The sequence below is a fragment of the Haplochromis burtoni genome, unplaced genomic scaffold (genome assembly GCF_018398535.1).
Source record: "Haplochromis burtoni strain Fernald_Lab_line unplaced genomic scaffold, NCSU_Asbu1 Contig_317, whole genome shotgun sequence".
Taxonomy (NCBI): domain Eukaryota; kingdom Metazoa; phylum Chordata; class Actinopteri; order Cichliformes; family Cichlidae; genus Haplochromis; species Haplochromis burtoni.
In genome coordinates, this window is record NW_024582678.1 from 574,234 (window position 1) to 586,510 (window position 12,277).

General features: G+C 38.9%; 1 protein-coding gene across 1 annotated transcript in view; it reads right to left on the minus strand.

The window, feature by feature from the left end:
• The window catches only part of kcnk10a (potassium channel, subfamily K, member 10a), a 30,673-nt gene that overhangs the window by 10,429 nt on the left and 7,967 nt on the right, over window positions 1–12,277 (minus strand). The gene's annotated exons all lie outside the window — the stretch shown is intronic.

Sequence of the window (12,277 nt, forward strand, 5' to 3'; positions counted from 1 at the left end):
CAAAGACATGCTGAGGAAGAGAACCAGAGATTAATTATACCTTTTAAAATGCAGAGTGAAAAAAGGTGAGTGATGAAGACACAGTCTGTACATCATGGGAATGCTCCAGCAGCCTAGACGTATTGCAGTGTAAGTAAGGGAGGATTCAGGGTCACCTGATGCAGCCCAAACTGGTTTGTGAAAAAGGAAAGTTTCAAGGCTATTCTTAAAAGTAGAGAGGCTGTCTGTCTCCTGAGTTCCAAAGGGGGAACTGGTTCCATAGAAGATGGGCCTTGAAACTAAAGACAGTGCCTCCCATACTACTTTTAAATACCCTAGAAACCACAAGTAAGCCTCTAGTCTTAAAGGGACATGCTCTAACGGGTGATACAGTAGTATGAGGTCTTTAAGTTAACATGACATAACTGATTATTTAAAACCTTGCATGTGATGTGAAGGATTTTAAATTAGATTGTGGATTTAACAGGGATCAAAGGAAGAGAAGCCAGGATAGGAGAAATATGCTCTCTCTTTCTAGTCCTTTTTCAGCATCATTCAGAGACAGGGTATTTCTAATTTTAGAGATGTTGCGCAAATGGAAGAAAGCAGTCCTATTTTTTAATATGTGCATTGAAGGACATATCCTGGTCTAAAAAACAACTCCAATATTCCTCACAATGTTACTGGTAGTTAAGGTAATGCCATCCAGAGTAAGAATCTGGTTAAATGGACTGATTCTTTTATAGCACTTTTCTACTCTCCTGGAGCACTCAAAGCACTTTATACAACATGTCACATTCACCCATTCACACAAGCACTTTCTTCTATGCTTTCCAAGTGATTTCTACCTAACATTCACACACATTCATATTCCGATGGATGCATCAGAGAGCAATTTGGGGTTAGTATCTTGCCCAAGGATATTTGGCATGCACACTGGGGGAGCCATGGATTAAACCACCAACTTTCCGATCAGCAGATGACCTGCTCTGTCTCCTGAGCTACAGTCACCCCAATGGTAGCCAACCCAATAACCTCAGTTTTTTTTCTTATGTCTTTGATATATTCCTCATTTGTAACCTTCACTCTGAAACCTGAATGTAACTCTTCAAATAACCCACTCCTCTGCAGATGATCTGTTAGCTGTTTTGCATCTACTCTTTCAAGAATGTTTGAGATGAAAGGAAGGTTGGAGATTGGCCAACAATTAGCTAAGACAGCTGGCTTCAGTGATGGCTTTTTAAGTATCAGTGTTTGTATTATTGTAGGGTCTTGAGGCAACTGTTGTTATGAATTGAATTGAAATTAACTTTTTCTACCACCTTGAAGGCCTGTGGTACCTAACCGATAAATAGAGATAGGTTGATCATATTTAAAATTGAAGCATTAATTAATGGTAGTTCTTCTAAAAGACATGTTGATGGTTTGGAAGAGGTATACGGCATATCTATCTTTAATATTATCATCACAATCTTCTAATAATTCACTGTAATACTGGTTTTTACAGTGTCGCAAAATATTAGTTAACTTATATTTCCAAGTTCTTTTGTTCAGCAATTTATAAGTTCTCTATATAATCCATGACATTATTATGTAATATTTGTTTTCTACTAAATTATTTTATTGGGCAATTTTTAATCATGCAATAATTTAAATACTTAAAAAAATGTATTGGCATCTTTTTCATTCCATTACCTGTTCAGTTCTAACCCATTTACAAGTTTGATCCTTATCTTGAAAATCTTTCTTTGCCATAACTCCCATGATAAACTATAAATACTGGAAGGTGGTCGGTGATGTTCTCTTGATTCCTGGTAAATATATAATCAATCACTGTTGAATAATGAGAAGTATAATAACTGGGTTTGATGATTTTGGGATATATACTGAGGCTGTATATGGTGTTGATTAATTCATCTTTCAGTTTGTGCTTATTTCAGGTAAATATTGATATCACTATGTCAGAGGCTGGGTCTGTGACCAAGCGTTTTCAGTTTGTTTTGATCTATTTTGTGGTATTTTGAAGATGATAAGATTTAGGATTATTATTAGTTAGCCTAGACTAAAACTTGAGGCAATGTTTCACCCAGGCCTTCTGTATTAGTTGTCATGTATTTCTTGTGTGCGTGTTTCATGCGTCTTCATCTCTACGTCACTCCATGTTTCCGGTTTTATTTTGAAAGTTTTGTGTTTCTTCGTTCAGTGTGTTTAGTTTTACGCTTCCTCTGTGACGTCGTTATGTTCATTTGTGTCAGCTGTTTCCCCGTGTGTTTCCACTTCCCCTGATCACCTCCTGTGTGTATTTAGTCTGTGTATTTTCATTCATTCTTTGTCAGGTTGTTTGTCTCCCTCGATGTCACATCAAATGTTCTTTTTCGTGGTCGTCACAGTCTAGTTTTTCTCAGTTTAGGTTTTAGTTTTCGCCATTGTTCATTTTTGCCTTTTTTATTTTCATGTTTTCAACCCAAATAAATGGCTCGCTCTTTGTTTAAATTTAATTCAGTCTTCTCTCGTGTTCTGTCCTCCTTTGTCCTCCTCTCTCACACTACAGATAGTACCACAGATAAACATTATTTTTAGGTTGTTTTTTTACACCACTACTGACATTTCTTCCACCACACTTATAAATAAAATCACTATCAATAAAGACAGCAACATCACATTCAGTTGTGTTTTCTCTGCTCTTGGAAATAATTTCATAAGTTGCTACACCCAAGTCCATACCTGTCTCACTTTGCTTTATTGAAAGGGTGTAAGACCTGACTGAGGCAATGTTTGATCTTGTGAAAGTTGGTATACAAGCTTCTGCTGTTAAAGTGAATTATTGAAAATGTATCTTCTGTCCTAACAGTACTTCAGAGCCCATATACTCCTTCCTTTTTCTCCTCAGTACATCTATAAAAGCCTAATTTATGAATATTTTAGATCCTTTGAGAAACTTTGCCAATTGGAGAATGGCCGTTCTGTTCTTGTACCACAGTTCTTCCATCTTGATCTCCCGCTAAAGTTATATACCTTTTTCAAGAGGATTTTCATCACTTTCTTCTCTGTTTCCAACTAGGTCTCTCTGTCAAATACCAGGTTTTTAAGTTTAGATTGTGCTTCCAAATATTCAGTTTTGTCAGTGCACCCAGCAGAATGTCACACGCTTTTAAATTGTTTGTAATGAGTTGTTGCGTTCAGTGTGTTTAGTCCTTTCAGCTTTTATGGACATCCTTTTTTGTGAACTAGAGGTTTGTTTTAATGTCTTACACCTCAATTCTAGAGTTTTGAATGCTTCTTGTGGTTCAGGAAGTGTTGAAAAACATTTATTTTTGCTTTTGCAGCAGTTTATTTACTTAAGTAACATTCAAATAGTCCTTCTCCGATTTGACCTCCATTATTAGCATTTTACAGCTGTTTGCCATAGCTTACCAAATTTTGTGGCTCTGTTTGAACACACAAGAACAGCTCGTGACACCTTCTTTGGCACATTCATGCCCAGGATGACTGTATGTAAACGTCTTACTACAGCTTCATGTTCTCCTTTTGAATGATAGATTGATAGATAGATAAAATAAATACAACACAAAACAAAATATATCAAGTACATACAAGCTCATGAAGGTATAAACAAATGTTTTGTCTGAAAAAAAAAATAGGTCGAATTTTAACATTTTCCCTACAATCATGTAGCTATAGATATGTACATAACAATAATAATGGAAAACAGTGGTATCTCAAGGGATTCCAAGTGTTCCAAGTCCCATCAGCATCTTGGTGGGGGTGAAGAGAGAGGTTGAGGCCCCTCAGACGGAGTTCCCCGTCTCGCTTGGGAATCAACAAATGGCGAGAGAAGAACCCAGCTTGGTGGTCCCCAGTCTCAAAAGGTAAGCAACATAGCATTTCCACAACACTGCTCTTATTGTTCATCTTGGTGTGAATAGGAGTTATAAACTGTAAATTCAAAGAGTGAAAATTTGCGAAGGGAGAACAAGTTAGGCTCCCTTAGCAGGCCAGAGACGCTCTTGCTTGCTGAGCTAATGCCTTGGCCAAAAGGACCCGGCTAGCTGGACTGGGGAGGCCATAGCAAGGATGGGTTAGGTGTGTGAGCCCACAAGACTGAAAATAACTATGTAAAGCTGTAGTTGAACTGACAACCTTCAGCTTTCAACAGACTGAAGTGGAGGAACGAACCCACTAAGCCAAACAGCAACACACAATAAAAGTCAAGCTTGCATGTCACACATGAGCCAGTGGTAAGTGTGCGCCTGAGGCCAAAAGCCAAATCAGTCCTCAAATGATATTCAAATGTGGGAGGCATGACATGAAAAAAGAGCCCCTTTTCTCTCTGTCATGTCTGTGAAAGAAGCACTGTGCCATATAGTATAAATTACCTTGCTGCAGAGTTAAAGAAAGTGTACTGTTGCGAAATCAATTTTACCTCTGTTCTTTTATTCGTCGAGGCATCCAGAGACGGCACCGGAACTCAGTAGTTATTTCACAAAACCTTTATTCATCTTTATTCATCTTCATTTAAGCATGCACTTCTAGAAGGGAAGACGAGGCCGGTGTGTCCTTCTGCAAAATCTTCACTCCTTCGTCTGTGAAACACAGTTTTGTAGGGGCGACCCTATCATAACTCCTATACTCTACTCCTAAGTTCATGACACAATCAGGCCTTTATTACATTGAGGGCAGTGTCAGTGTCTCTACAATAATTCTAGATTCTATGTTAACACATTTCTAAACTCTAAAATAAGCTAAACATTTCTACAGTACCTAACAAAGTGTGAAAGTGTCCTTTCATACAACTCTATGCTGCTTGATAATGAAAAGTGTCCCATGCACTACTTGAACTCACAACCTTCAGCTGAAGTGAGCAGTAACTTTACAACTACACCTCTGAAGCAGAGGTGAGAGAGAGTACTGGCACTCCATTCAAGGTCACTCTATCAGCAGAAAAAGTTGAATATTTCAGAAACTTGGCATGAAACAGCACACGAATTAGCCAGTCATTTTGAGGTGTAAACTTTGTCTTTGCAACAGTTCCACTAATAGTAAACAAAGGGGAGATGCAAATAACATATATGACCATGAAACTGGCCTCATGGCCCATATTTAGTCAGTGGTGCGGGTGTCAGTCATTATGCATATTAACTGTTTATAAGGTTAGTGAAACCTACAGTCAGCTGAGACTGAAGAAATTACTTGGATGTGGACGAAATGTTTCTCCCATGAAAACGCGACGTCCAGATGTACAGAATCAACTTTTTGGGAAAGGCGTCATCAGTGTGTCTAGTAAGATTTATGTGAAGGTGCATTTATATGATCGGTGCAACTGGTACAATGTTCCAGTGTTGGACTTCTCTCCAGTGATGCTTGAAACAATTTTGGACTGAATTTCAGTCATTTTGTTCTACCACACTGTTACAGTGGTCCCTCGTTATAACGTGGTTCACCTTTCACGGCCTCGCTGTTTCGCAGGCTTTTTTTGTGCAATTTTGCTTTTTTTTTTTTTTTTTTACAAGCGCATTGTGTTCTGTGTCTCCTGATGCTGTCAGCACAGAATGCATTCAGCTTGTCAAATTTACATAAATCTTTGATCGCTAGCAGTGAGACTCTGAAGTGCTGTACTGTATGTTTGTAAGTTTTCTCCCCAACAAACACAACAATGTCGACAAAACGTTTTGCACTGTCAAAGGCACCTGCGGTAGCACAAAAGGCAGAGGAAGATGCTAACCATCGCACAAAAAGTTGGACTTCTGGACATGCTAAAGGAAGGTAGAAGTTACCGTATTTTTCGGATTATAAGGCGCATTAAGCGAAACAAAACAGTCAGATAAGTCAAACTTTACTCAACTCATTCTTCTTGCTTCTGTACCATTGATTCATTAATTTTGAAATCGCAGCTCCTCTATTTCCATGTTCTGGACCTGAAAACAGGGTTTGATCTTTGGTTTCATTCTATAATACTGGACTTATTTTTCTATGAAGGTGTGAACTTTGAGAGTGTTTAAACAAGACAGAAAGTGTGAAAATGTTCACTTATCGCAGGTTATTTTTAGAACGTAACTCCCGCAATAAACGAGGGACCACTGTACCTCAAAAAAACCCAGTCAAACACATTTGTGTGTTTCAAATTAAATGCTACATTCAGTATATGGCTAGATCAGTACAGTCTCTTTGCCTGGGACAAAGCAACACCTTTTAGGAAAGAATCAATTGCCCTGTTTTTTTCTGTTACATAACACTGTACTTTCTTCTCTCTGTGTGCATCTCCAAGTTTGTTTGCAGAGGTGCTGGGAGAGGACAAGGAAAGGGAGCTCATGTCAAGTGTCACAGTCAGCGCTGCGCTACCCTGGAAGTGTCTGTCCTGGCAGATGGAGTCTCAGTGTAATGAGTCACACTCAGGGTGTGACAGATAGCTGTTTGGCTGGCTGAAGGGCAAATACACAAGGACACGAAATTCTTTTTTTTTTTTTTTTTTTTTTAATGACATCAGAAACAGCAGTATGCGACATTACGTGATGGCAGAGCTTCAGTTCATCCTTTGTCATTTTTTTTTTTTTAATAAATAGGACAGGGGGAATGAATGAGAGAAAGAGGGGGAGAGAGAGAAAGAAAACCAAAGGGGAGAAGAGACGGTGAGAAGGGGGGGGAAAAATAAACACACTGAAATTCTTACTGTCAGGACTAGAAAGGTTTGGTTTACAAAACCCGTGCTGGCAAATGGTATGGGGACTGTAATTAATTTCAGATCACTATAATAGTTCATTGCACTACTGAGCACTCAGAATAAAATAAGTAGAAAAGTTACAGATTCCCATGACTGTGAATTGTTTGTGCAGACTTAGTGAAAGGAATGTGGGAGTAACCAGAGCGAGGTCGGGAGATAATAAATACGGCTTTCACAGACAGATTTAGGTGCAAGAAACTGGGTAACAGGTCAGGGAAAAGTGTGTGTGTGTTCATCCCTAGATGAAGCTGCAACTGAGGGAGGAGAAGAGTGCAACCTGTTCGCCAATAACGGGGGCTAAAGTCTAACCTATGTCTCCGTCAATGGTTTTTGACGAATCTGATAGATGCAAATTCTCTTTTATAAATATGCATACCACTAAGTTATGAGCATTTCTCTTCCGGTAGTTGGCTACAGCAAACTGCTGCAGATTGTGGTTTTTGGACTTGGCAGCGCTTCCTCTTACACAGCTGAGCCACATTTGGCTTGAGGGACGAAGCAACTGAGATGCTTAGTATGGCTTTAAGATGCTTATCTGTAAGTTTGGACCTGAACTTTGACTTAAGCTCATTGTGGAGAAGAGTTTTTCACACAGATTGGTGGTGCCAAAAATGCACATGCTCCGCTTGAACATCCTGTAAAGCTCAGGAGAGGTGGGGGGCATTTCTGACAAATTGTCCTAGCTTGTCTGTGTGATGTCAACAAGAAAAGCTAAATCCATTAGCCATTCAGGATCACTTAGTACAGAAACAGCCATCCCATTCTTCTCCATAAAGGCTTTCACTTCTGCTCTCAACTCAAAAAACCTCTTTAAGACCTTCCCGCTGCTAAGCCAACGTACCTTGGTGAAGTAGAGCATATGCCCATATGCTGACTCTATTTCCTTGAAAAAGGCACAAAACTACTGGTGCTTTAAGCCCCTGGATCTGATATGGTTGATGCATTTCACAACATTGGACATCACACTGTCAAACTTCAGGCATTTGCTGCAAAGGGCCTGTTGATGGATAATGCAGTGCAGAGCAATGGCTTTGTCCACATCCTCCTCCTCCTCCTGAAATTGTCTGTGCTCATCACCAACCTTTCTCTTCACGGCAGGGTTTGAAAAAAACATTACTGTGGCTGGGTGACAAAAAATGTATTTGCACTGTGTGACAGGATATATTTTCCCTCTACTCAGTGACAGTTCATGAGCCTGATCTACGGTAGCACACACGTGTTAAAAAATATAAACCACCTAGTGCAACGGCTCATGCAGGTGCCTGTGAGAAAAACCCCTTGTGTGGGCCACACTAATATCAAACTTTGATTTCAGGTAAGGGGCCGCTAAATATCGTTCTTGGGGCCAGAATTGAAACACATTTCAGGAAGATGGCCCCAACTGACAAACATGCTCACTGAATACCTCAGTCAGCAGAAACCCAACAAAGAGGAGCAAGTGGAGGAACCATCATGGAAGGACAGGCCCCTGCATGTTACGTACCACCGGCAGATAGAGGAGGTGGCTGACATCCAGAAATCCTACCAGTGGCTGGACAAAGCTGGACTGAAAGACAAGCACAGAGGCACGTAATCATGGCAGCACATAGAACAAGCTCTGAGCACAAGATCCATAGAGGCTGGGGTCCTCTAGGGTGGTGGAGAATGACCGAGCTAAGATCCTGTGGGGTTTCCCATTACAGCCAGACAAAACGGTGATGGCTAACCAACTGGACATAATAATGGTGGACAAGGAGAGGAAGACGGCCATAGTGCTAGATGTAGTGATACCGATTGACAGCAACATCAGGAAGAAGGAACGCAAGAAGCCAGAAAAGTACCAAGGGCTCATAGAAGAACTAGAGAAGAAGTGGAGGCTGAAGGTAAAAGCGGTCCCAGTGGTAATGTACACTGACTCCAAAAGTTAGGCAAGTGGCTCCAGCAGATCCCAGAATGCAGACCAATCATGGTCCCAGCAATGGCAGCAACAACCAAAACCAAACACTGCATCATCTCGTATCCAAATGTAGTGCACTCGTTACCATTGATTTTCGCAGGAATACGTTGTAAAACAGAACTACAGAAAAACTGCGTACAGACCCTGACAAGCACAGATGAGAGGGAGTTATTTGCGAGGGTCATTTACAGACTAATTGGACCTGACGCTTTGAAGGAGGACTGCCGCAGGGGCAGAGAGAAATTGACTAATGAATAATATATTTACTAACAAATATATATATATTCCACTATTCCACCATCATATTAAAACAAAATAAAATAGACTTACTCGTAGTAATATATAATTATATAAATATATACCATATAATTAATATAAGTTCAATAATTATTATAGTTAGATATTATTCATATAAACATATGTCCCTTATAAGCTTATATATATATATATTATTTAAGAATACATAGAAGAATAGAAGAATACATCTGGAGGATAAGGACCAAGCCTAATCTGTCACAACCACATGAAAAAACTTACTGCAAGGAAGAAAAAAAAAAATACAGGCAACAGCAACACCCGGTGGAGTGACAGCAATACCTTATCAGTATTTTATGGCTGAGTGGGTAAAAAAGAAAAGAAAAACAAAATCCAGATTCTCCTGAATTCATACGATAGTCCCAAGAAATTAAAGTATACATGATAATATCTAGCAATGACAGACATACGTTTTAATGAAAGAACATACATAAGATGAGACAATGGATAATTAAATATTTTTCAACAGACGAATTGAGGTGAAGACCGTGATCAGCACTGGTCCATTATGGTGAAGAGAAAGCTGAATGTAAAAGTGAAATGTTTAGTGCTTCTAACCTGGAAGAGGTGGCTGGGGAGAGGGAGGCCTTGGCTTTTCTGTTAGGCTGCTGCCAGGTGACTGCATATAAGGCAGCCAGGCTATAATTTTGTTTTTAAAATATTGATAAATCATGGATTTTTCTGTGAAACATTTGTAGGCCTCACTAAGAAACACAAATGAGGCCCAGTTTTTTTTAAAGTAACTATGTAACCAGGAAAATTACATTCTTGGAACTAAAAACCTCTTTTAGAAGTCCTAGACTATCTACAAAAAACAAGTATCAACAAATAAATGATTTTTTTTTAAAGGTTTCTGGTAATTGATTATTTTTTTCCTTCTTTTTCTTTCTGCCACCTCTCTCACTTTATTTTGCTAACCTCTTCCTTTGAATACTTTCCAGTAATTCTTCGTTGCACCTCCAAGTCTTTGTCATCTTTACTCTGTCCAAAGGATACACTAAACTCTAGTTTCCTCAGCACTTCAGGTGTGCTTTCCTTACCACCCAGATTCTGTCTTAACTCCTCCCTGAAATCTAAGCAACACTGTTTCTTCTTTAACTTCCTCCACTTAATCCACGCCTCTGTCTTCACTCACATCCAACAGACTACTTTCTAAAGCTGCCTAGCTACATCCCCCCTGATACCAACGTGCAGTCTCCTATCTTTTCAGAATAAAACCAACACTCAGAGGACGGTGCAGACACAAGCTGGAGCAGGAGGAGTGGCACCTGTTAATCTAATTCTCTGTAAATCTGTTTGCTCTAATATGGATCCAGGATGGCAGGGATGGTGCTTGCTGTGGAGGAAATACAGTTTACAGGGTCACTGGCTATCCTTTAATAGTGATATATGTATTGTTTATATATTTTTCCACATACAGAGGGGATTATTTTTACTGAACAGCTAATCTTTCTATCTTTAATTCTGAGTTTATGGTTAGGCTTTGCTGCGCTGGCTTCATTGGTCAACCACTGCTTCTTAATGAGGAATATGTTTTCCAGATAACAAAAATCTTGTTTTCTAGGTTCACTGTTCAATTTAGAGCCTAAGCAATGTTTTACAGATGGCTGTAGACACTGACTGACCTCCTCAGTACCTACTGACAAATATTTGATTAAAAAAAGTTCATAGATTCAATACGCCATAAGATCTGTTGGGATATCTCCAATGGTTTAGTGGATAACACATTATCTTAATGTCACTGCTTAAATCCCAGCTAGAGACACAATTCCCCATTAAGCCTGCATCAGGAAGGGAGCAGCAGCGAAAAGTTGTTTTTATGCTTGAATAGGTCAGTTATAAGTGGCTTAAAAAAAAAAAAACACCTCTGAAAATAGTCACATAAAAATGTAATTTGTACCTTTTATTCTTTTTTCCAGCATGCGTGAGTTCTTTAATACATTTCAGAGCTCATCAAAACACAACTGTTAGAGTTGTCAGAGAGTTGTTTTCCAACCACTAACAGGAAACTTAGTGGTTGAATCCCTGGCTCCTAAAGTCTCCATTTTGAAGTTGTGGTGTGACCAGGCCTAAGCCATCTGAAAGTGTGCTTTTTAAGTATGAGATAAGAAGGAAGGAATTCTCTTCTACAAAGTGACGAGATCTGATCTTTTTGCCTACCTCTTACTTTCCCTTAACAACATAAAAAACCACTTTAGGTTTTACTTTTATCCAATCACAGTTTTTTTTTTCTCAAGGATTGGTGGTTTTACTATGCAGCTTTTGTGTTTCCCTTGTGCGCAAATGTGTTAGGCTGTGAAACCAAGCTGGCAACAATCCACAACAGCTTTCCAGATTTAGCTGCAGCAGCTGTGCTCTGCAATATCCTGTCCATTATCATACAGGGTTTCACTTTTGCTGAGGTCAATAAGTGTCCAGACCAAACAACTGGCTGTTACTATAATGCTTTATTAGCTGTGAGCTTTTGGCTGTGAAAAGCCCTGGTGTTAGCAAAGTTGAAAGTGTTGGGTCACAACTCAAATTAAGATCTGCTTGTGAGATCTGGCTTTCAAGCCTTGTTTCATTTCCCCTTAAATCATCTGTCAAGGTCTGCCCTACATGAGTTTCCAGGGAGATCATCTTTGCATTTTGAACTGTGGATTGTGAAAGTTTCTCACCTAAAATGCCAAAAAAGAAGAAAATTAGAAAAAAAGGGCTCAGAAGCCCAGCAGGCTTTTTTCTTTACTACCACAATTCTCCAAAATCCTAGAAAACCTGTTTAATAAACAATTAGACAAATTCTTAGATAAATATAAATCACTGTCTGACAGTCGATATGGATTCAGATCGAAAAGATCAACATCACTGGCATTAATTCAGTCAGTCAATCAAGGAGATTACAAATGCTATTGATCAGAAACAGTATGCAGCCAGATTATTTCTACAGGTTGTACTGCAGTGGGTTAAAAATTATTGAAGTGACAGGAAACAATTTGTGAAGAATATTCCTCATCATGCTTGGACTATACTAGGTCCAAAGTTATTTATTATTTATATAAATGCTATTTTTAAGGTATCTGATATATTAGTATTATTTGCAGACAACACAAATATTTTTGTTCTAAAGGAGCTGCTGGATACAACAACAAACTCACTAAATTTAAGTAAAACTAAAATTGTCTCATTTGGGAATTCCCAAAGAAACTCACAACTGCAGATTCATGTAGATGATGTGGAAATTGAAAGAGTTCTTGAACACAAGTTTCTTGGTGTGTAAACATGATAATATCTAGCAATGACAGACATACGTTTTAATGAAAGAACATACATAAGATGAGACAATGGATAAT